This window comes from Hoplias malabaricus, chromosome 14 (genome assembly GCF_029633855.1).
Source record: "Hoplias malabaricus isolate fHopMal1 chromosome 14, fHopMal1.hap1, whole genome shotgun sequence".
NCBI lineage: Eukaryota > Metazoa > Chordata > Actinopteri > Characiformes > Erythrinidae > Hoplias > Hoplias malabaricus.
The window spans coordinates 35,150,614-35,176,859 of record NC_089813.1 but is presented as its reverse complement, the minus strand read 5'-3'; the positions used below and the strand labels follow the sequence as shown (position 1 = coordinate 35,176,859).

The 26,246-nt window shown below is 42.0% G+C and overlaps 1 protein-coding gene across 5 annotated transcripts in view; it reads left to right on the top strand.

Moving 5' to 3' along the window:
• Positions 1-26,246, top strand: part of dab2ipa (DAB2 interacting protein a) — a 135,499-nt gene that overhangs the window by 70,684 nt on the left and 38,569 nt on the right. Inside the window, exon 1 of one of the 5 annotated variants that reach the window (XM_066643528.1) lies at positions 17,120-17,245. The exons of the other annotated variants lie outside the window; for them this stretch is intronic. The gene's annotated coding sequence lies outside the window, so the exon portion shown is untranslated. Of the gene's footprint in view, positions 1-17,119; positions 17,246-26,246 lie in introns of those variants that run through there. 5 annotated transcript variants of the gene reach the window in all.

Here is a 26,246-nt window from a genome sequence, read left to right as displayed (position 1 = left end):
TCACACAGGTCATGGGGCTGTGGGTTCCAACATCCTCTTGGGTCAGGGTGTGGATTTGGTGTGCTCCAGTTTTCTCCCACAGTCCAGAAATAATTGTTGGTAGGTGGATTGGATATTCAAAATTGTCCATAGGTGTGAGTGTGTGATGCCCTGTGATTGACTGGCACCCTGTCCAGAGTGTTCTCCTGCCTTGCGCCCAATGATTTCAGGTAGACTCTGAACCCATGGCTCCCCTGAACATGATGAAGTGGTTAGAGAAGATGAATGACTGAATAAATATTACCAACATTTAAAAGTGTGGCAAGGGTTCGGTTGCTTTTCTCCAAACCCATTTAGGGTGTGTTCAGATTGTAGTTAGGTTTCCTTGGTCCCGACCAAACAAGAATGCGACACATTTTGTTGTTATACATTTAGTCCTGGTTTGGTTCGAGTTCACACTGACGCTTTTACAGTTGAACCCAAGTAAAAAGTAAGTAAAGTAAAAGTGACGCACATATGACTTGTATTTTGTGAGACAGTCAGCTGGACTTATTTCACTTATAGGAGTTGTGTGTTATTAAGGATGCATTAAGGATCCAAAACAGCACCAGAAATTCCTCCACTGCATGAACCCCAGCAGGTCTGCTACAGAGAGAAGACGTTTGGAGATGTGCCCTCAGCTCATTCTTTGTTTTAAAGCACTCTGTTCTCTTAAGGTGTGATTTGTTTGTTAAATCATGCCCTGTGGTGGGTTTGTTTTGATGCCTTTGGTTTGTATTATATTTCACTGAAACAAACCGCACCAGAATTAGTTTAGAAGCAAACCCAGAACTCGGTCCCTGTTTGGTGTGCACCAAAGTTCAAAAATGAGTATTCACACTTACTCTAACAAGCTGCATTAACAGAGCAGTCTTACCAGGGTTCATTCAATTCAAACCAGAGCTATTAAATCTTAATGATGTTGAGAACACAGGGCTGCTCTTGTTGATGAGTGCAGTATGGGTGTGCACTTAAATCCCACGCCTCCTCTGCCTCGACTGCAGAGATGTCCATAGAGATAGTGGCAGAAACATTGACTTGGACATGTGACCGATTAATTGGACTTGAACGTATGTTGGGAAACGTATGTGTTGTGTCAGCTCGCAGTTGCAGTTCGGTTTGTGTTTGGACAGAGCTTCGGCTCCAGGAGATGAGCAGCAGTGCCAGAGCAGTGGAGCAGTGAGCGAGCGTCCGTCTGCGGGCAGTCTGAGGGAGATGAGGTCAGAGCTTGAACACAGTAAACACACACAGCTGTTCTGAAAGCCTGAAGCAGGTGCTTCCACACTGGGAAGTTTGAATTGTGGCTCTGATGCGTTTTCTCTGTGCAGGAACCTATGTGTTGTTTAAGCTTCTTTGTTTTGTCCACAGCACATGAGCATGGGCGATATGTAACGGTGGGAAAATGATTCAATTCTAAGTTGCATCATAATCCTCTCTTTAAAAAGACTCTGCATCTCACAAAACATCATAATAAGGTGTTAAAATACTGCATTCTCTCCACAGACCGTCTATAGAGCAGGTGGAGTAGGCATGGATTATTTAGAAGAGCGTGTGTTGGAATTTCTGCAGCCGAGGGGGTGCTACCTTTGTCTGCATCGCTAAAACAAAAATGCATGTTTGCAGACACTTTCATAGTAATGAAATGTGTTTTAAAGAATTGAAATTATATTAAAAAAAGTAGTGTTACTACTACATGAGGTTTGTGTCACTCACCCTGTCACTCACACCCTCACACACCCTCCACCTACCAGCATGTGTTTTCAGACTGTGGGAGGTAACTGGAGCACCTGGAGGAAACCCACGCAGACACAGAGAGAACACATCACATCAATTCCTCACAGACAGTGACATGAAGCAAGGTTGGAACCCACAACCACTCTTCTGCCCTTAGATTAAATCAGTTCTGCTTAAAAGGTTGTATATATCTATATATATATCAACAATGGAGATGCATTGAGAATTGTTTATTGTTTCAAGTTCGAACCTGATCAGGATGAAGCAGTTAAAGGAGATGAATGAATGAATGAGATAATTTAGGGTACATCACATTTAGTACAGTGTTACAGATAAAAACAGTATATTGTGATATATATTGTTATATAAACAAATGATTTTTTTTACTCTTTACAGGAAAATATGAGCATTTTAATCTTAATTCAAGCTCTGGCTCCTTAAAGAACTCTCTAAGTTTCTTAAAAGTATTTACAGCATTCACCAACAAAGTCTACAAATTTGGAGAGGGAGGCTGCCCTTGGGTTTTCAGCGTTCAGCCAAACCCTGGCTACTGATTGATAGTGTACATAATATTATTTGATGTATTAATCAGTGTTGATTAACTTATTCATCTGAATGTGGAGTTGAGAACTCGTTTAAATGAGGATCTGAGGTTTAGGGACACAGCAGTAATGAATCAGAGGAATGTGAAAATGTTTTTGCAGCTGGTGGATGGTAGTGCGACACTTATCTTTTCTGTTCGCAGGCTGAACACTGGCCCATGGGAGAGGCCGAGAGATGTGTGTAGATCTCTCATAAAGATTTGTTAGATCTCATTTATTTTCATATGAATACTAATGGCAGGGGAGTTGTCACTGCCAGATAGTGTGTGTGTGTGCGTGCATGTGATGAAGGAAAAATGGCCTGAATGTCCTGAGATTTCATCCCTCATTACACCTGTATGTTGTCCTGGGGAGTAGATGCCTGGTGCACAGTGGCTGTGTCTCTGCGTTCATTCAGAACAGGGCACAACAATGCAAGATTCTGTATATTTAATACATACGTATCTGACATATTATTATTATTATTATTATTATTATTTAGGTAATTAATACATATGCCCTCTCAAAAAAACCTTGTATCTCTAGTTTGGTTCATTTATACAAGAAAAAAAATCTTGTTAAATGAGCTCATTTCACATTTTTGAACCATTTTTAATGGTCAGTGGATGAGAGAAGCGACACACACACACACACACACTGTGTCTGCCAGCAGCCATAAGTTAAGGTCATTCTGTGCAGGCACGGCGGGCTTGCTTGCTGTGTTTTGGATGAAGCTCCCGTGTGTGTGTGTGTGTGTGTGTGTGTGTGTGTGAGAGAGAGTGTGTGTGTGTGTTGTGTGTCCTCTCTTGTCCACTGCTCTCTGGATCTGCTGTGTGCTGAGGTAGAGGTTCAGTAATGACGTTTTGTTAGAGGTTATGACACTATCGGTAATTCTTTCATCATTACCTCACTGGTTAATGATGCGCTTTAGGAGCTCGTTCTCAATCTTCTGCTGATACTGTCAAGTGGATATTTTACTAGGCTTCTGTTCTTGTAAAACTGAGGGGGGACATTTCTTTTTCAAATTATTCTACAGACCTCTAATCCAAAAATTGAGGACATGCATGAAATTATAATAAAAACATAAGCATCAGTTAGTAAATAGTTTATTTTTATATATATATCTCAACTTTTTCTCTGTGTATGTAGGTATAAATATGCACTTCTAAACTGACGCTGGAAACGGCATGCTAAATATACTGAGACAGGAGCAGTTTTACCGCCGTGTTACATCACTTTTCCCTTTAACAACAATCATTTGGGGAGAGAAAACTGAAAACCTGTTAAATTTTTCCCTGATTTGTTTTTGTGGAGAGATTTGACCTTTGTTGCTCTTTAAGGCTTTGGATGCTCCAGCTATTACTTCACATGTTTAGGAAGGTTTCGAACATCTGTCAAAAGTTAATAGTCTTAAACTGACCATGTGTCTGGGATTCCAGGCTGAGTGTATCATTATGAAAAACAATGAAATCGTTAAAGTGAAGCATTAAATATCTCATAATGGTATTGTTTTGGTTTGAAAATAGGTCAGAGTGGGGTTACAATTCATACAATTCAAGCTGTCTGTATTTATTTGTGTTTTTAATATTTGCTCTAATGTTCTTGTGGGTTATAGTAGGGTTTGTAGGGGACTGGACTCATTTTACATTACTTTTTAATTTGGAGGTCCATTTTTCTTAACTGGGATCCATAGTAAAGAGGTTTTAGCGTTAGCTAAAAATAAACACTACTTCGACAATCGTCATTCCATTTTTGGTGAACTACCTCAGCTACTGACTGGTACTCACTCTGCTTATTTAAAGTGGATAGAGAAACAGGAAGCTCCAGCGAGGGTGTTGACTTCCTGCACATTGTAGAATGAAGGGACACAGACCATTTAAAGCATTTGGCAAAAGACCACTCGCCCCTCGGCCGATTCTGTCTGGAACAGATGAAAAACTGTTGACTGTCGTCGCCTTTATAAATAAAGTTTTAAAAAAAACTGTTGTAAAGAGACTCTTAAAAGCAAAATATAGGCTTAAATGCAGCTTCTAGCCTCAGGAGGTGAGATTGCTTGTCAGACACTGAATGGGATATTAGACCCTGACTATTGATTTCAACCCAGTTTTCTAACAGCAGCCATCACAGTGTTCTGCCTGGAATAGGGCAAGTAATAAAAGGCCAATTTTGAAATCAACATGGGGGATTTTTCAGGCAAGTGCCCTTAGTCTGTACAATGAGAACATGTACATCACTCTCAACTTTTCTCTCTCTCTGTGCTCTCTGTTAAAGGCACAATCGTTGTTAATTGCAATATGTGCTATACACTGCACAGTATATATTTTAATCAAAATCAACAAAATATGTCCATTTTGGAGTAACTGGTTGTATGATGTGCACATATATACCCTTTTCAGTCTGTTGCATTTTAGCTCATTTAGCACAATGCTAGTAGAAATAAAAAAAAGGGTAATTTGGATATATCAGGTAAAACTGTCTGTTAAAATCTCAGTAATAAATAGAATGAAAATGTTTATTTGTTTATTTATATTTATTTATACTTCATAAAGAGCTTCAAAGTTCATTTCATAGTTAAGTTGGAAATTGTATTGATGTTAGGCCTTCTGTTCAGCTCCTGAAGCCCTTACCAATATACCAGGTCACATGACTGGTTACCATGGGAAAACGATTGTGGGTTCTGAGGGCACCCCATTGATAGAACTGCTCAACACTTTCCTCAGTATATTTATTTTAAAATAGAACGATGTATTAAATGGACTCTAAATCCGATGGAAGTACGTGAGTGGTGTTTATTTAATCTATTTTATTGTAAATGATACTTGCATTTCTGCACCCAGCAGTACCCCACACTTTTCTTATTTAAAAGAAAATGTGCCCTCCTCCTCATCTCTGACCTGCTGGGTCCACAGGGACAGCTGTAATTCAGGAAACAAAAGGCCAAGTCTGCTGCTGTGGTGAGGGGGTGGTGTTTTGTGTATCCCCACCCCAACCCCCGGCCGGACACAGCAAGGTTTCCAGGTCGTGGCTCTCCCTCTTTGATGCATGATTGGTTGCCTGACCCTGGCCCACTTAATTACAGCCCCCCGAGCTGTGGAGAGAGAGGAAAGCGAGGCCTCGCTAATGTCAAGAGACACACATTCGCCCAGGGCCCCAACCGCTCCTCCATGAGCCCTGCCACACCCCTCACTGCTGTCTACACCCTCTCTTCATGCCGTTCTTCATCTGTTTGTCCTGTGTGGCTGTTTGTTTATGTACAGTTTCAGAATAAAAGTGTTCTGACAATGTTAGAACTTAAGGGGAAGACGGAGCAGACCTACAGGACAAACAAAGGTCCTGACTTTCCAAAAGCTGGAGCTTTCCATTGCTGTTGTAAAATATAATAATGATTATTTAAAAACACTGTTTTTAAAAATATATATTATATTATATTATTAAATTATATATTATTTGTTACATTTATATAATATATTGTAATATTTACGAGTTATTCACACACACACACACACACACACGCTAGCATTCAGAAGCATTTGTGAGGTCATGTACTGACGTTGGATGATTATTTCTGGTGCTCCATCACTCCCCAGGACACAGTTCCTGCTCCACACACCTATGCTAGGGGTCTTTATACCCCTCTGACTGACACATGGCACTGCGTATAATTACCTTAGGCTCATGTACAGCTACTCCAGTGGATCCTGTACATTTGGTAATTATTTACTTATATAATGCATTTACATTTGCCTGTCACAGATGGACTGATGGAAGAGTATAAAGACAAACATGCATGTGTTGGGGGAGAGGTGTGAGACAGAAAATAAATAACAACTACTAAAATCCACATATAGGTTTTATTATTAATTACAGTCTATATTAAAATACATGAGCTGTTTATGTTTGGTCTTTGGTCAGTACACTGTGTGTGTGTGTGTGTGTGGTTTTTTTTTTATTGACATCAGCGAGTAAAGGCTAAGTAAAGGCCCTCTCACTGTGCTACTGCGATGATTCTGACACTGCTTTTCCAGCAGATTATTTTCCAGCAGGTTTAATTCTCTCTAGTCGTCTGTTTGCTGTGTGGAGCCAGTGGTCATTACTGGCAGGCATTAATTGAAAAGACAGTGGAGATCAGTGGTGTGTGTGTGCATGTATGTGTGTTCGTGTCTGTGGTGGGGGAGGGAAGGCTGCAAGGCTGTAAACGAGTGATGTTTTGATGTTTGGTGAGTGATGGCTCTCTGCCTATGATGGCTCAGCCTCATTAAATCCAAACTGCCATACACTCTTAAAAACAAAGATGCCAAAATGTGTTCATGGAGCGATGCTATAGGGGAACTATTACTGGTTCCCTAAAAAAACCTCTCCATGGATGGTTTTTAAAATAGTTTCTTTGTACGCTTATCCAGTAAACATTGGCAAAGCACGTTGTTGTTGGGATTTAAGTCTAGACTATCTGGGCTATACCAGAATGCTGATATTGTTTTCTGCTAACCATTTCCTGACCATTCTGGCTTCATGTTTCCGATCATTGTCTAGTTGGAAGGTCCAGTGCTGATCTAGTCCAGGTTTTATTGCAGACTGCCTGATGTACTCTTCCAGATTCAGAATCTGTGGAGAGAACTGAAAACCAGAGTGATGGCAAGGAAGCCTTCTAACCTCAAAGATCTGGAGATCTTTGAAAAAGAGGTTTGGTCCATTATCCCAGTGAAGACATGCACTTGTTAACAATTATAAACACTTGTTGATATGTATCTAAAAGGAAATAAGAAACATAGAATAAGAGTCTCTCTCTCTCTCTCTCTCTCTCTCTCTCTTTCATTTGCCTCTGTTCTATGTCCAAAGCATCTAAAGGCTATGAACCTCAGAATCCTCACCATTCAGATCTCGCTGTATAATGCACATTTCATGCCTATTATGCTTCTGCCCCGCTGCATTTTAATAACAGCCGTTTGCGTGATGGAACACAAAAGCTGACAGCAGAGTGTCGCGGTGCAGCAGTGAATACTGTGGCAGAGACACTGTTTATTAAGCTTTTCTTCCCTTTCACAGGTTGTCATTTGCTTCAGTAATAGAGAAAACAGAGCCCTCTTATACGTGAGTGTTTTAATGTGGACTAATTGTTGTGCGAAATTGGACTTGTCTCTGGTAATCAGTTCCAGCTTTTTTTTAGAGGTAGAATCACTTGACCTCCATCTTAGCACTTCATTTCATGAAATTTTGGTCGTGCAGTAATCAGCATTCTCCCAAATAAACTTCTACCCCCAGCTTTTTTTGGGAACTCATTACAGTGCCCTGTGTTTCCCAAGTTGTTTCAAGTTGTTTTTCAGAGATCAATGTGACACTGAGTGTTGCATATTTAAATAGATCCAATCAGAACCAATGGAGATTTTCAGTGTGGGTCCTGCTCAGTTTTACTCCCTAACACTCTTGATACAAATCAGTGAGTTTTATAATATGTCCTTTTCTGGAACTAGATGTTTACAACAGGCCATACATTTACATTTTTTTCACTTAAAGCCATAGTTCATGATGAAAAAAACATTATAAAATTCACCATTTACAGGGCTCCAATCTGTTTAAGAGCTCAAAACCAGTCTAATGTGTTTACAAAGCCCCGGTGTCAGTAAACGAGTGAATAAACAAGCTGTCCTGGTCCAGTATGCTAGGCTTTCTCTCTCTCTCGCTATCTCTCTGCTCATGACACTCTGCTCTCATTCTTTTAGACAATGGAAAGAACCTGAAACATTCAAAAGCACAAACCAAGATGAAGATATTGTTCTATTCCTGCTCTATATGTGTGTAATATTGACATACTGTTGCTGTTTCTGATTGATTAACGTGGAAATATCTCCAAATTTGTGAGACAGCTAACAGCACTGTCAACAATGCCACAAAACTAAACGACTCCAGTTACTGAAAGTAATTCTTCTGTTTATTATTAGGCTTTATTTCTCAATGTATGTGTATGCTCACAGATAAATCTCCACAACTGAGACTGGAAAAGAAACAATGCAGTAGGTATTTGCTGGTGAACTTGGGTTGTACACTACTTTTTAACGTGCATTGTGGGATTGTTTGAGTGCACTGAAAATTGTCCACTATGTCAGACACTACTACAAAATGGTGTAACCCTAAAATAGTGCACTATGTAGTGAACAGGGCACAGTTTCTGACACAGCGCTTACCTCTCACTTTCCTTGTTGTGGTATCACGTCCCAAGACGGGCAGTGAGTTGTCGCCACGATCAATACTCTGATCAATTCCAATCAGAGCAGCCAACATGGGCCATTAATGACTAAACACATCAGTGAGTATAGATGGTTCACTTGTAAAAGCCTGAGTCTGCTTGAGTGTACCCTTGAGAACGATGCTCTCGCAGTTGTGCACCTTCGGTGTTTGTTTGTCAATTAATTCACAGGCTCCGATGACAAATATGTCATCACATTAATCGTGTCCTCGTCCTGTTGTTTCCATGCTCCCGCCGTCACATTCTGATCCCTGCGCCTCTTATTTATTGGCATCTGTGCGTCCCATCTTCATTTGAAAGCTTGCCATGGTAGATTATGCTCTTCGGTCTGGAGAATGATGAACAGTAATTTAATTTGTGTGGACATGTTGGTGTTTATGCCGGTCTCGCCGGGCTGTTTCGAAGGTGACTTGCTGCAGCTTAATCTTTGTCGAAGTCACGGCTGGATCTCACTGTAATGATGCGAGGCAGCGATGGTGGAGCCAAAGGACATCCTCACCTTCCTGTTAAAACAAGTTTGATACACCGGGGCAACTTATGAATATTTCCGCGAAGGTGCTTCATTACTGAAACAGATCAGACGTGGTATTAGCAATTTCTGCATGGCATTATTCACAGGTGAGAGCTGGAATGATGGAGATATGGAGGCGGAAAGAGTCACAGTACTCTTTCAGGTTTAAGCTTCTCCTCAAGTAGGAGCAAGGCCGTACTGTTTGGCCGGTATGTGGTCTTTACTCATGATGTAACGGGCGTAGTGGCAGCACCGGTGCACCCAGGATGAGATCCTTTAGAGACAAACCCAAAAGCATTACATCTGAATTTTGTTGTTTTTAACTGTGAACAGCACTTTTCGACGGACTGTGCTTTTCCCATCTTTTCCCTCCTTTTCTCAGACAGTACGAGTTATCCACAGATCCTTCTGATCAGTCTGTGCTGGGGAAGTTTCGACTGAAGCGGAATAGGTGCTTTTGTAATTTGCATCTAAAAAGGGGCATCAGCTTTGTGTAGTTGCGATAAGAGGAGAAAGCTGTTTACCCTCGATAATGGCTCTTTTTAGCGTGACCTTGTGCTGGCTCTGACCTGATTCACTCCAGATTGAAGCAGCTTTAGAATTCAGGTCCAGCGTGAGGAGAAAAGGAGCTGGGAACAGACCGGAGGAGGCTAGCGTCGCTCTGTCACCCCATTTTTCTGCTTACCTTTGAGCTGCAGAATTAGGCGTCAGCCTGAAAGGTGATGACAGGCACCAGAACCCTGCGAAGACTCTGAGTTCAGCAGCCTCTCACTCCTAGTTTGACTAACTCTCACTCTCAGTCCAAATGCTTTTAGTCCTAATCCTAATGGCTCTTAGAGTCAAACTGCCTTTCAACTCTAGTCTGACTGGCTCCCACTCCTAGCCCAATTGCATCTCCTTCAGATTTCAACTGCCTTTCACTCTGAATCCAAAGCTCCCTCACTCAGCATCCAGCTGCTTCCCACTCAGAGTGCATCTGGCTCTCTTCTGGAGTTCAACTGCCTCTTGCATGGACTCTCACTACCTCTTACCTGCATCACTTGGAGTCAGACTGCCTCTTGTTTCGAGTTCAACTTGTTCTCATTCTGTTTCAGGCTTCTTCTCACTCAGAGTCCAACCTGCTGCTCGGAAAGTATCTAGTGTCCTCTCATTCCGAGTCTGAGCTGCATTTCTCTCGAAGAACAACTACCTCCTTCTCGCTCAGATATCAATGTCCATCTACTTCTCACAAATATAATTGCCCCTCAGTCCAAGACTGGATGCTTCTTACTAAGAGTTCAACGCCTAACCCTCTGGAGTCTAGTCTGAATGCCTCAACTGGAGTTTGGCTGCCATTCTATCTGATCCTGGCTGCCTCTCTTCACCAACAGCTTGACATCTGATGTGTACTATTTTTGGAACTACTACAGATGTCTGAGGTATTCGGCCTGTTTTATTTCAGATTGTTTCAAGCAGTCTGAGTCAACCAACTTGAGGCGAAATCAAAACGATCTGCTGAGTTGCTTAATATTCTTCAAGACTCCTCACTGCTATTTCAGTGGGAAGAGCTAAAAAGAGAGTGGCATCAGAATACTAATGCTCCTGGATTTTCATCTGAATTCTGAAGTATGTCTGAAAGAAGCAATTAAGGGGTCAAGCTAATGTTATGGTTGTGGGAGGGGAGGCTGATTCCCCAAGGCCACTCAAACTAATCCAATTAAAACGAAGTGAAATATGTTTGTCTGTCTCTTTGTCTCTCGCTGAAGGCATATAATTTATATTTTAAACTGGTTTGTACATGACAAACGCACTAGGCTTAGATCTTTCTGTCAGCTTGTCTTAATAAAACGGAGCTGGTGAGCTCTGCCCTTGCCATGCGAGGGTGGCCGAGAACTCGCAAGGACTTTTTATTTTTGTCAGTCTCAATTTGAGCACTCAGCAGCGTTTAATGACTCAGTAATCTGTGTCAACAACTTGCAGCCTATGGAGGGAAATTGCTCCATCTGAATTGCTCCACTTATGAGAGCTGTCAGTTGCTAGGCACAATAGGGTGCTGCATTACCCGCCTTGTGTCACCATAGTAACAATGAAATGTAATGAGTTTAATATTCCTTTTCTTTTCTTTTTTTTTAAATTCACTGATTTATAAAGTGTGTCCGTGTCTGTTTTGGTCACTAACGCAGACCTCCTTCATGATGTGGGCTGTTAAGTTTGCGGAGATTTGTGTTCATTTTTCAGAGAGTCGCTGCTCGGCGGCACTGGATGGAGAACTCATTTACTTTCAGAAGGCTCCTGTCGCCTGTGCACTTTGCTGCCACTCTGCAAATTAAACCTGTGACAGTGTCGTTTCTGAACAGCGGTGTAATTGAGACGTTTGGGTCTGCGGGTATTATTTTTCCTTTGGTAATGGCGCGCTGGCGTTAGATGTCTGGAGAAATGGGTCAGTGCAGTGAGTCTTATTAATCACAGCCTGGGAGGCGGTAGGAACTGCAGGCTGACTGGAGAATGGAGCGGGACAGCTTTGGACGGAGTGCCGCATGTGCTCTACTGTGCTCTGTTTACAAGGGTGTAATTGCAGCTAATTGAAAAGGAGAAATGAAGACATTGGCGTTAATGACTGAAAGGTCAGAGGTCTCCCGCACGGCTGTAGGAGGAGGCTTTATGGGCAGTGGGGTCTGCGTACAGTCAAAAACGAGCTGAACTGAAAAAGGCTGAATGCAGTTTCCTGTGTTGACTTGATGAAAGGTTACAGATGACCACATACCATTTAAATGACGTTGGTGAAGTTAGCATAGCTGTAATTAGTCATGGGTTTAGATCCTGTGAAGATATAAAAGGCCTCTGTGCATTAGTTGCATCCAGAAATAGTAGAATGAGCGTCAACTTTTATACTTGATCTGTGCTTTGAAATTAATGTTTTGTACTTGATCTGTGCCATGAATGATCTTTAATAATCACGGGTTTAATCAAACAGGCAGAATAGCAGTAAACAAGTCATAACCATTGCCTATTGATTAACTGGGATCTCCCTAATGTCTCAGTGGCCATAGACTCACAGACATTATTGCTCTTCCAAATGTGCTGAAATGTTCAGTGATGGGGTTGTTTTAAATTATGCTCAAGCTAGCTTCATATATCTTGGAGCAATGATGTAGGAATGATCTAAACATTCAGCCCTGAGGTATGCAGCAGAAAGTGTAATTGCACATGCCTGTATTAAGCAGATCTTTGATACCTAATTTTCTTCACAGATCAACAACATAGCGACACCATTGAGAAACTGCACTATTGATGGAGAAGGATAGATCAAAAATAAAAACAAATGGAACATGGAAAGAGTTTATTTTAAGGCAACGTTCTGCAACATATTAAGCATCACACTCTGAGGCTTTAAAACGAGCATTGTTTGTTTAAATAGTATGTGTGTGTGTGTGTGTGTGTGTAATCTAAATTGATATTAAACCGTTTCTCAGCTTCTTTTGACAGGTGTGAGCATATTAGGTAAGCTAACCGAATGACAATTAATTGCAGTTTGCTTACCAACAAACACACGCCCACTGTCAGTGACATTCACTTACACACACACACACACACACACATCACACACATGCATGCACATACAGAGAGAGAGAGAGAGAGAGAGAGAGACTGAGCCAGGGTTTTGAGAATGGGGCTGGAAAATGGATCACAGGCTCGCTTCAGGGGAAGAGCGTCGGCATGAATCTTCCGCGAGCTCCTGCTTTGGCTCCATGTGATGCAAGAGCACTCTGTTAATTCGCTGCTAGTGGAGTGTGCTGCATACGTTTCGCCCGTATTCAGTACGTTACCTTAAAGACTGAAGTCAGTGGAGAGGCAAACGGCTTAATGAGAAAATTCCTCTCCTTGTACGCCACATCCATCCTCTGGATTATAAGCCATACCTCTGCATTATTCAGCCTCCTGATGAATTGTGCTCCTGAAATGCTTTCTTGAGCTTGTCAAAAAGGCACCTGAAACGCTGCATGTACAAACTTTCATTAAAGTCTATATGAAATCCAAATTGACCTTATTTACCTTGTAAGTTCATGTCTCTGTCTGAGAGAGAGTCTAATTGGTCTTGCTCTCTGTCGATGAGTAAAATGGCTCTGCCTCTCCCTCTCAGTCAAAATGATGTTTGCCAGGGCATGCCCAATGGCGCCGTGTTAGAAGCAGTTTGAAAAGATACAGTGGCTGGCTTGAAGAAAGCTTGTGCTAGCCTTCATTAGCATTGTGTGCTTAAGGGAAGCCCTAGCAGGGGGCAGTGAGGGGGGGGCACAAATCCTCACCTGTACATAATAAACGTACGTAGTTATAACCCATCTGCCTACAGTTCCATAACTAACCGTACCTCCCACTGCTTACGCAGATTCACCCTCTTGTGGGATGTTTCTTATTAGCTAGTGTGCTGCCTTGCTACCTAGTGCCTACAGAGGCAGCTGTGGGGGTTGGCAGCATTTTAGCCCAAATCTCACGTTATAGAACGGCTTATTTAGACATTTTACGTAGATAGTGATTGAATCAGCCACCAATCCTTCCTCAAGCTTGACTAGTTACTCAGCTAGTTGAAACAGTAGCCTGAACACCCTCGTTCCAATCTCTCTCTCTCTCTCTCATGAAAATAACGCTGGAAACGCAGGCCTGTCACATCAGGCTTGTGTCGGCTGCGTGAAACAAAGACTTGACCTCGATAACTCCATCCCTGAAGGACGAGAAAGCGGACTTTTGTTTTATCCATGCTGCCTGAAAAGCTTTTTAGCGGCTAACTGAGAGCGGCTGGAAGGACGGATCTCTTCCTTTCAGTGTCGAGTCAAAAGCCTAATTGAAAGCACTGATATGTTAGAGACCATGACATTTTCACATCAGAGTGTTTTTAGTGCCAGTGCTTTGCATTTGCAGCAGTGCAGGGCGCTTTGAAAAAAGTGTGGCTCATTGAGATCCTCTTTTGAAATGTGCTATAGGTTACGGGGTGCTGCAGCTTGCTTTTCGCAGGCGCTTTCTGAAGTACGCCTCTGAGGCTTAAGGCTCGAGTCCTTGCGGTGCTGTGGAGGATGCATGCTTGTCATGTGGAGCAGCCATGAAAATTCATGAACATATATAGAGTTATACAGTCTCACAGTGAGACAGTCAGAGGCCAGCAGTGAAAATGCACACTGCTGGTTAGTAGGCGTTTATGCTTCGGCAGACAATCAGTGCAAAAATTCCCTCAAAACAAGAAAGCCCACAGTCAGCTGCCGGCTGTGTGGGTAAGAAGAGTACACATTCTCCTAGGCATCAGGTGGTATATACAGTTATCCCTTCCACATCAGGCCTTTCAGTATATAGTGGCTCAGCATAAGAAATCACAACAGAATTTATGGGAGTTTTGCGAAAGCCTCAGGACACACAGGACACAAAACTTTGATCTTAGAAATACATAAAATAGACAAACATCATATTGTCCAGTATCAGCATACTGCATTATTTAATACTTAAATATACAATTTTATTTGTTAAAGTTTAAATAAATAAAAGGATAAAAGTAAAATCAGCAGACGACACAAAAAGGTACACTTCCTTCCAATGAAAATTATTTATGTATCATTGTCTTTATCCTGTGTTTTATTTCAGACTTGTGAAATGTGCTCTATAAATATATTTTTTTATATTTCTAAGAAAAAATGAGTGAGCAGGATTTCTTAGAAGAACAATGCCACAGTTCCTCCCACTGACATAAGACTCAACTCGTGCTACAGTGACTAGACTTCACTCAGACTCACACTACAGTGACCTGACCGAGACCTACTCCAGAAGAAGAAGAAAAAGAAACACCTTATCTGTATTTGACCCATTAGTGGACACACTAACACACAGCAATGAGCAATTCTCCCCACACACTAGGGGCAGTGAACACACACACACAACTGGAGCAGGGATGTGCCAACCACCTCGGTGCCCGGGGAGCAATTTGGGGGTTAGGTGCCATGCTCAAGGGCACTTCAGCCGTGAATGAATTTTCTCTTACGAGTCCTGGATTTTGCACCTCAAGCTCAAGCCTCAAACTCGCTCCTCTAACCTCCAGGCCACAGCTGCCCCAGTGCCTACTGTTACTCTATGCTCTACTCAGACTCACAGCTTTGAGCTTTGGCTCAGATTCGAAGTTCAACTCTGAGTCACCATAATGTGACTTGTGAATCAACTCAGATATGCACAACAGTGACTCGGGCTGTACATGCTGTCACACTACAATAACTTAAGACTCTACTGAGACTCACGTTCTTGTGACTTGACTTGGCCTAGCACTCAACTTGTGACTCGTGACTCACCTCAGTCAAATGTGTACAATAACACACACACACACTAGTGCACTAGGTGCTGTGAACACACACCCAGAGAGGCAGGCAGCCTCTGTTCCTTCCATGTTGTTCCTTCACTCCCACCACCCCCAGTTTTCAAGCCGGTTGTGGGAATTGAACCAACGACCTTTCAGTCCTAAGCCCTCTTCTCTAACCATTAGGCCACGGCTGCCCCAGACTCACACAACAGTGATTTAAACACTACCCGCATTCACGCTACAGTCACATCCTTGTGGCCTGACTTGGACTCACATGAGGAGGTTATAAACCTTGCAGATAGAGGAGGTGGTTGTTTCGCTGTTTGTACAGAGTGTGATCTGTAGGCCCCACAGGCCTTTTGCCATGGTCCCGAGGCCTTGTTCATCACCCTGTTTTCTCGGTGCACTTGCAGCGTATTGGTGTCATACACCCCTCTCCGCTTATCAGACTAATTGTCTTGTGCGTGTGTGATACAGAACTACAGCTATTGCAAATCCAATCGATTTGTGCTTGTTTACGTGGTGCCTGTCAGAATCCACGCTGACTTTGTGCGGAAACGGTGCCTGTGTGAATGACTTTATTAGACATTTCAGGAAAACGAAACAGGTTTCAACACAAAACACAAACATTATTTTGTTTGGTAGATTCTTTGTAATGTTTAGGGCAGAATTTGCTTGTGGGCTGTGGCGTGTCAATCCTATTGCCGTGTCTGTTATCTGAGATATTGTGGATGAGGCTCTGTGTTATCCTGGTTGGTGTGGCGTAGGCTACGTTTTCCTCTTAATAGCCTGCATTAATGCAGAATATCTGAGGCTTGCGAGCTAAGCTTGTTGGGTAATCTCATAATTGAATGGTGTTAATGAAAACTCACACTGAAGTATTTTTAACTGTAGAAAACCCTGTAAAACATCCAGAACATGTTGCCGTTGCTGCCGTTCTGCTGTTGTTATTAATACTAAAGAAGCAATTTGTATTGATTAGTTAAAGTTTTTTTGTTTATTTGTTTTAAAATAAGGTTTAATCTGTCTCATGCTACACACACATACACACACACACACACTGTCAGCCTTTTTCTACTTTCAGGAAGTGTGTGTTTTAGAGGTGTAAAAGCACTTTGCAGTTTTATGACTGTGCTGCGGGGAAGGGCTGGTCCCAGCTCACAGGAGAGACCACTGTATCACAAAAGAACACAGGACAAAGACCACACACACACACACACACACACACACACACACACGCACACAGAGCAGGCAAAGGGGGCAGGGCCAGCTCCCACTGCTCTCAGCCTGCTTCCTCTGCATGACAGAGGGAGAGTCTGATAGAAGAAGCGAGGGAGCTGTGGCCCACTTAAGGAGAAGGGTGGACAAGAACTAGGGCAATTTCTCTCTCTCTCTCTCTCTCTCTCTCTGTCTGTCTGTCTCTCTCTCATTCTATATATATATATATATATATTATTTCTTTTTCCCATTATATTTCTTTTCCAATCCCTTCATCCACTCCCTCCTTCTTGCTCTTTTTCCCTTTTTTCTCTTCCTCTCTCTCTGTCTGTCTCTCTATCTCCTCTCTCTCTCTCTCTCACCCCCCTCTCTCTCTCTAAGTGTGGGGCTAGATAGAATAAGGAGGCTGGACTGTGCGAGAGGGGAAAGGAGGAAGGAGGAGGGGTGTGTGTGTGTGGGGGGGGAGTGTGTGTCTGAGAGAGACAGCGCGCTCAGCGAGCAGCCTGCATGCATTCTCTGCTCCCCACGGCTCAGAGCCGCAGCCAAACGGAGCTTGATTCTTCCTCCTCGCCGCCACCATCCTCATCCTCAGCTCCAGGCGGGAACGTTTCTTAGGGATCCAGACGGAATGCCTGGTGAGTGCTCCGTCTCAAAAGGAGAGATCAATTGAATGGAATTGCATCTTAGCAGCGGTGCTAGGATTGGCACTGGGTTTTTCTTTATGTTTCTATATGGCAGGTTTAGGTTGCGTTCGGCAGCGGACGGTGAACAATAGGAGGCTACTGCTGTATTTGCAGGCGGCAGCTGACAGACGGTAGAAAGAAAGAATGAGTGAATGAATGAATGAATTAGGGCTATTAACTCCCCTCAGCATCCCCTCCTCTGTCCTTTGTGTGTTAGCAGAGGTGGACCCCCATGCTGGGAGAAGGATGCGGACCCATTGTAATGTCACTGCATCGTGGGGCTGCTTTAGTAGGAAAGGGAATGTGTTGAATCAAGGCTTGGGCTTCACTTTCTGATGATGCTTTATCTTCCACTTCCCCATAACTGGGTGGTGGCACGTGCTGTTGATGTAGGGAGATTTCTCTGAAGTCAGAAGTGTACAAATTCACAATATGCAGCTTGTCTAGCGACAGGGTTTAAATTGTTGCCCCTGCGACTGCTGCTACTGTGTGTGAGGTGCAGAACGGGCTTCTTGTAAATATTAGCTGGAGAGCTTTGTAGAGCTCCAGGCTGGAACGCTGTGTGGAGATAAATACTCTGGTGCTCTTTTGAGCTTCCATTCCATGGCACATGTATTATCAGACTTCTTGGTCATATTTTATTGCAGTTAAAATGAAATGTGATTTGTGCAGTTGGAAGGAGTCCGTATTGATTTGTTCCACAGAGCAACATCTGGAGATGACATCACCTTAATGTCATGATTTTGTGACTTCATGGTGGATACTGCTCATATCTGGGAAGTGTTTTAATATGTAATGTAACAATTATGATTATTTTTAAGAATAATTTGATTAAAAAAAAATGAAATGTATTTCTGATTGAGAGGTTATTTTTAATTTAGATAGATAGATAGATAGATAGATAGATAGATAGAACTGTATTTTTTTTTAATTGCTTAATCTTCAACTAATAAAAGTAAAAAAAATAAAAGTTGTAATAAATAAATATAAATAGAAATTAAATGTGACACCTGCAGCAGTCAAGGTTAGGACAAAGGCAAAATAAGCTTGTAAGGTTATACAAGTAACGCTGTTCTAGAAAGTTCCGCAATAAGCAGTTAAACTGCTAACAGTTAAGGTCACTAAGACTGAGTATAAACAAGCATCCACCAAAGTTTGGTGCCAAACTTTGTGAGAGAATCGTTTGTCAGTTTAAAGACAATGTTTTTGGTAAATGAAGGTTGCAAAGAATGTAGGTCTTTCACCATCTACAGTTCATAATATCATGAGAAGATTCAGGGAGTCAGTGGAAAACACTGCTAAATGTGTGCGACAATCAAGCCCTTAGCTGGTATTTTTTTTGAGAAACCGCCATGCTGCTGTTCAGTTCTGTGGGCCTGAAATAATCTGAGATGGACCCAAAGACAGTGGAAAACTATTCTGTGATGAGACAAGTCCATGTTTCTCCTTGTTTTGGTGAAAACATGCCAAAAATATAAAAGACCATTCAGACTCTTACCAACGAAAAAGTGCAAAAATCAGTGCCTGTGATGGCACAGGGGTGCATCAGTGTCCATGGCATGGGTGATCTGCAGATATGTGAAGGTACCATTGATATAGAGGCTCATGCTGGTATTTTGGAAAGGCATATTATGGCATCAAGATGAACTCTTTTCTCAGGAACTCCATGTTTATTCCAGCAGGCCTCATTCTGCACAAGTTACAACAATGTGGCTTCGTAGACAATGAGTGTGTGAGATTTACTGGCATGTGTGCAGTCCAGATTGGCTTCCAATTGAAAATATGGTGCATCATAAAGAGAATGAGACAAGTTACCACAGAGCATCTCAAATATTGTATAAAGCAAGAATGAGAAGAATTCTACTTGCAAAATTTAACAACTAGTATCTTTAATTCCCATACAACAAAAAAAGGTTAAATTAAATGAAAAGGTGATGTGATCCTGGTAAATATGCCTCTGCCTTCGATTTGTGTAATAGTTTATATTAATCAAATATAGTTAGGTTTGTTAGTGAACATTCTTCTTTGTCTTTTACTGTATTGTATATTGTATTGTACTGTATTTACTGAATTACTGCATGTAATTCTAAATTAAATTATACAAGCTAATTTTAAGATGGCTAACCACAGCAACATGGCTGTAAATTACAACAGTTCTACTCCTAGTTAAAATAAATGTATAATATTATACTTTTCTACATTGAAACAGATGTCTTTTATTGTAAGAGTGTAGCTAAGGACATGTTTTTGATAGCTAGCTTGTGCTGCTGTAATGAAGCTAGCAACTCTAACTGAAAAAGTAAAACAATGAAAAGGTATTTCTGTGTTACCTAGACAAACAGACATGTTGGCACTTCATTTACTGAGGAAACACTACTTTGTGTATTATACCACGAGCCATTACCATCTGCTGCTGCAGCGGTCAGCTGTAGTGTTAGCGTTAGCTCATTAGCGTGTCTGAAGGGGCAGCATTTGTTACTCCATAACAGTGACTAAAGATTTTCTCTGGGTCTTATTAATAATGAGGCATGTCTTTAGATGTACAGCTAATGCATATTCATGTGTGCTAGCTTCACTGCACCAGGTCAACATGTATAAATATTATGAGACTTTAACAACATGGAAAAGCAATTGTGATCTTCCCTATGGTTAACTGACTGTCAGTTAAAAATATTTGAATAGCAAAACAAGGCTGAATATAATTTACTTGTAGACTGATGTACTCTGTTGACCTGGAGGAGGATGTTCAAACACACTGGACACTATGCACATATTATAAATGGACACAAGTTCACACACATGCATTGCATAAGCTATGGTGAGGTTATTGTTTGCATAATTGTGTGTTGAAATCTGGGTGCTCATGTAACACACCAGGGCAAGGAAAATAAAACATCTTAAATACTTTGTAATCTGAGGAAACCTTTTTCTGCAGAAAAAAACCCCACCACAGAGATTTATATGCACACAATTAGTAGATACATAATTACACATACTACACATGCTACACATACATCATGGTTACCCTGTGGTTGTTGCTGGCAGCCCCAGGGTGCAGCGCTAGGTTACGACTGGCCGAGCGGGCAGAACGCCTGGCTGGCCATCATGGCTCTGGCTCTGGTAGCAGGTGGATTAAATTGGGTGGAAAGGAGCCCTGGTGAGAAAGACTCAGGCATTTCTCTTTGTTATTGTCAGTGTCTCTTGTTGATCAGGTCCTCGTGTCGATCACATGGACATGTGTTGGTCCAGTGTGTTATGTTGAGTCACTCCAGTCCAGCTGCTTTAGAAACCGCTGTCACAAATGCTGAGGGCAGAAACTGAGCTCATAAACAAATGAGCTGAATCCTGTTAACTCCAGAAAGCACAGTCAGAGTGAAGTCTCGCTGTCTTTTCGCAGTGAAACACTCGCCAAGGTTAGAGGAGATATGTCAGTGCATTTTAATGGCCTCCCTATAGGCAGCCATTCACAGAGTGTCTCTTTCTTTGCGACTCCTCTCTTTGCTATTTTACTTTTTTTTTTAAACAGTGCTAGAGTGGTTTTGTATTACAGAGCGCTGTTTTGATGCCAGTTACAGCTAAATAGAAATTAGGTTTCTGTTAGCTGAGCACTGGACCTGAAGCAGGTTACGAGTGGGATTGGTTTGCCTAGTTATTGGATGGAGGTTCATGTCTGTTTACTAGTCATAAATTCCAGTACATGAAGATCATCCTTGACTCTTGAAACTCCTTCCCAATCAGAGTTGACACACTACGGAATAAATAATGGAAATGTTAAGAGTCGAGTGTTTTTTTTTTTCAAGCATTTATTTTTAAATGTTGCATCGTGTATGGAGTAAGTGTTCAGAGCTACATTAACACTGACCTCACACTCACCCTGTCTCTGCTGCTTCAAAAAATGCATGTCTTTCTCCCAGAGCATTACCGAAATAAGCTGCTTTTGAGAAAGAGGCTTGCGAGTGTTAGGACTGACCCTGTCAATAGCTGTGGGATTACGTAAGAAGCTGTCTATGAACTTGAGAAACACAGAAGTGCTGAAATGCCGTAATAAGCTCGGTCTCGTGGGCTACTGAATAACTGTGTGTTTATTAGAGAGCTGCTGGGGTCAGTGTACTGAGACATGTTTAATACTGGTACTTTCAATTGAATGGATTTTGCTGGCTTTGGGTGCTCAGACATTTATAAAGCAATAGTGAAGATCTAAAATATACAATTTTCCCTCTCTCTCCAGATGTAGTCAATTAACTAAGACATGTTTAGTGTTTGAAGCTGGTTACACAGAGCATTTGGGACAAGGCTGATATGTGCAAAAGCAAATTATATAGCTTAAAAAGGAAGCAGAAGCTGTCTTTAAGAGCTCTCTATGTATTTTTGTCTATTTTTATAGATGTATCACACAGTGTCAAACCACATCAGCAAATCCTAATTGAGTCTATTTAAGTATGTGATCATTTTTATGCTAAATTAAGGTTTTACTGTACGTTTCTATTACTTCTCATTATAGCAGCCTCATTTCAAAATTTAAAGACGCACTTCTCAGATCCTCAGACACCCGAAACACCCAAATACACTGAGCACATTTCTAGTTCTTTTAGCCAAAGCTGCAACATAAATAACAAGAATTGCATGGGCCAAATTGGAATAACATGAATCAAATAAAAAGCTACAGTGAGAGTGGGGCTACTGGCTATTTAGCACAGTGAGTCACGCGTAACAATGCTGTTGACATTTTCGTGCACATTATTTACGTCAAAAAACTGCAACACATTCAAAATAAAAGGAAAAAAGAGGCCAGTTGCTTTATTTGAAACCAAATTGGCTAGTGCCCATCTTGGCTGGTTCTGATGACGCACCCGATTCACTTTAAGTATAACACAATATTTGCTATAAATATATTTTTATATATTTTATTTATATTATATTTATAAGAAAAGCAGATCCTATTTCTCTTTACCATTCAGGTTTAGCAGTGATGCCTCAATGGTGTGCTTGGGCTCTTCTTGTTGCAGTTCTGAATGGTGCTACTCTTTAAGATGTGTGTGTGTGTGTTAGTATGTGTGTGTGTCTGTTGCTGGTTTTCTAACTCTGGCCTCTTGGCAGTCATTTCCGATTTGGAGCAGAGATCTCATGGGAGGCCCCTTCCTGCCGGCTAGTGTGGGAACTGTTTGTGGGCGGAGCGTCCAGTGCAGTGGTCTTTCAGTGTTAGACCCTGGACACACACTCAACCTGCAGAACTCAGCTTTAATTACACACCCACCCCCTCCACTTTAGAATTCTGTTTCATATAGATCCATTCCAAAAATAATCTTTGTCCATTTGGGACTGGGGAGCGTGATACACTTCTAGTCGACACTTAGCATTGAGCATGGCTCATGTGCAGCTGCACCTGAGCTTAGAAAAGCTGTGTGCACAATTAAACATCTGTGTCTACAAAGGTGTACCTTAAAATATCAGAAGATTCTAATTGTAATTATTTTCATAATTATTTTATATATTACAAATGCAGAAAATTTAATGGGGTCGATAATGGAACCCTGCAGATCACCCCCATACCGTGATGATTTTAATTAGTATGGATACATTGGTTTTATTTTAATAGTGACAGATATAAATTATATTTGTAGAAACGTAGGTGTAGCTTCTGTAGCATAGTTTCCTTTTTTCCATCTTCTACACTACACACAAACCAGTGAAGCACACGTAAAGCAAATCCACTTTAGTTTCTTTGAACCTCCGTCAGAAACAGGACTCTGACACATGAGTGACCTGCGTGGTTTTGACTCTGGAATAGAATGGTGTGTTTTTAAATAGAAAGGCTTGGAAATGCATGAAGGGTGTGTTCGAGACACAGCGGATTGTTCCCTTGGGCTCTGTGGGGTAGTGAGTGCCTCACTGCCCTTAAAGCACCAGCCAGAGGATCGGAGAGTCTTCTAGCAGCAGTGTCTTAGAGCAGGACTGGAGAGGAGAAAGCCAATAATTCTGCCCTTTCTCATTGAACCGATCCTTGGTTGTCAGCTTTGTGGTTCAGTAGGATCATGCTTCATCGCTACGCTAAGCAGTAAGTAAAGGGAATGTGGAATTGGGCTTATCTTGATCAAAACATGAGGGTCTAGTTAGCAGCACTGCTATGATGGTGACTGTTTTGAAATACGCTGCATGGAAACTGTGCTTGCGAAGGAATGTTTAAATACGTTAAACTGCAAGCTTAACCTTATTCATTTTATCAAATATTTTGAAGATATCTCGTTATCATTTTACAAATCTACTATTTTATTAGTGGATTGAGCTATGGATTTTTGTCATAAACGTTGTTGATGGGTTTTTTGTGGAAATTTGGAACGTTTTTATTATTATTAATATTATACTACGTGAGCAAACAGGTCCGCATTCGTATAAGACCCTTTGTTGTGCTTAACTCATACTATTTATTGCACATATTTTATTGCATGGTTTTGTGATATGAAGAAAGCTGCAACTATGCTACTTGATCTTACTATCTTTCTGTTGTCTTTCTGAAGAGGTATTTTGAAACCAGGGGACATCTACACCCCTCCACAACAACAATTGACACACACACACACACACACACACACACACACACACACACACACACACACATATAGGGAGAGTAAAATGTATATTCACTTAAAATATCAAGAGTGAATTTATATTTAGCCAATACAGCACCAATCAGGAAAGGCAAGGAATTGCAAAAGTCCAATGCGAGCTGAATTTGGTGAACCAACATTTGATTATAATTTGTCTAAACTGGGCACATACTGAATATTTTAAACCTCTTAAATTTGCATACAAAAGAAACAATTGTTGTGGTTTAACAAACTAAAATCTCCTAGCTCTGTCAGGCAGCTAATTTTTTGCGAACCGATAGATAACCCACTCAAATGCTCAGTCTTAGTAATGTTTCTATGTTCTTGTTTTTGTTGTCTGTGCAGGTATGTGCGCTCTTATCCATCGCAATGCCCTCATCCGTAGCTACTATGGCCGAAGGCGTGTGTAAATCACGGTCAGAGCAATATCTCCCAGTGAATCATGGCCAATACTCTGGTGCTTTTGTAGAAAAACGACTGTGAGCTGCAGCAGCCAGCTGTTACTGACCTTTCCAGAGGGATGGGGGTCATATGTTATCTAGGTTTGTCCTGTCCTTGACATGTCCCTCTGATGAAGTGTGTTGCAGTCACTATATTCTCATGTAGGGGCAATCTAGGGCTGGACAGTATTTCACTGTGGGTTTTTCTTGTGGTATTGGCTGATATCATAGTATGAATGTTATGAATGATCAATCCCATTCACATTGAATAGTTCAAATAAACAGTTACTTTGTTTCCGACACATAACAACAGTAAAAACACAAACCAAATTGTTTGTTTGTTGTTGGTCGGTTTGTCTCTATATATCTGCAATGTCCCTGTTCAAATGAGGGCTCTGGTTTAACTGGTAGGTGATGTATGTTGTTGGGAGGACAGTTAATTTGTTGGTTGTTCTTTTATCCTTGATGGAATGTGCCAAAAAGTAATGGTTGGAAAAGCCTGCTGTTTCCAAACCACAAGTACAGCTGGTTTGACTTGGTCTTCATATTTTATCAGTTAGAAGAATAAATATGACATTATTGTGATTCAGAGCTCAGAGGAAAACACAGTGCTTAATGATGAAGTCAAAATACTGCTGAGGGTTTTTGGTCCTTATTTTCAATCTGCTGTCAATGGAACATATTAAAAAGCTTAGCAGGCTTGGTGGAGAATAATACCCAACTGTTAAGCTAACACACACACAATTTACTTGATGAGGTAATAGGGAAAGGCCAGTTGTGTCTTCTATTGACATACATTGATGGATAACAGGCTCGTGGACAACTGTGGGATAAAAAATTAAAATAGTAACGTTAGGACAATAGGCCAAGAGGGTTTGCTCCCTTCTGAACAGAATCACCTGCAATAAGAAAAAGATGTTTTTTTTGTTTTAGTTATTATTTCCAAGATTTAGTTTGTTTGGCAGTGTTCTCCGTGTCCGCGTGGGTTTCCTCCGGGTGACTTTCTGTGAGGAGTGTGCTGTGTTCTCCCTGTGTCCGCGTGGGTTTCCTCCAGGTGACTGTCTGTGAGGAGTGGGCTGTGTTCTCCCTGTGTCCGCGTGGGTTTCCTCCAGGTGACTGTCTGTGAGGAGTGGGCTGTGTTCTCCCTGTGTCCGCGTGGGTTTCCTCCAGGTGACTGTCTGTGAGGAGTGGGCTGTGTTCTCCCTGTGTCCGCGTGGGTTTCCTCCAGGTGACTGTCTGTGAGGAGTGGGCTGTGTTCTCCCTGTGTTCGCGTGGGTTTCCTCCGGGTGACTGTTTGTGAGGAGTGTGGTGTGTTCTCCCTGTGTCTGTGTGGGTTTCCTCCGGGTGACTGTCTGTGAAGAGTGTGGTGTGTTCTCCCTGTGTCTGCGTGGGTTTCCTCCGGGTGACTGTCTGTGAGGAGTGTGCTGTGTTCTCCCTGTATCCCCGCATGGGTTTCCTCCGGGTGACTGTCTGTGAGGAGCGTGGTGTGTTCTCCCTGTGTCTGTGTGGGTTTCCTCCGGGTGACTGTCTGTGAAGAGTGTGGTGTGTTCTCCCTGTGTCTGCGTGGGTTTCCTCCGGGTGACTGTCTGTGAGGAGTGTGCTGTGTTCTCCCTGTGTCTGCGTGGGTTTCCTCTGGGTGACTGTCTGTGAGGAGTGTGCTGTGTTCTCCCTGTATCCCCGCATGGGTTTCCTCCGGGTGACTGTCTGTGAGGAGCGTGGTGTGCTCTCCCTGTGTCTGCATGGGTTTCCACCGGGTGACTGTCTGTGAAGAGTGGTGTGTTCTCCCTGTGTCTGCGTGGGTTTCCTTCGGGTGCTCTGGTTTCCTCCCGCAGTCCAAAAACACACGTTGGTAGGTGGATTGGTGACTCAAAAGTGTCTGTAGGTGTGAGTGTTGCCCTGTGAAGGACT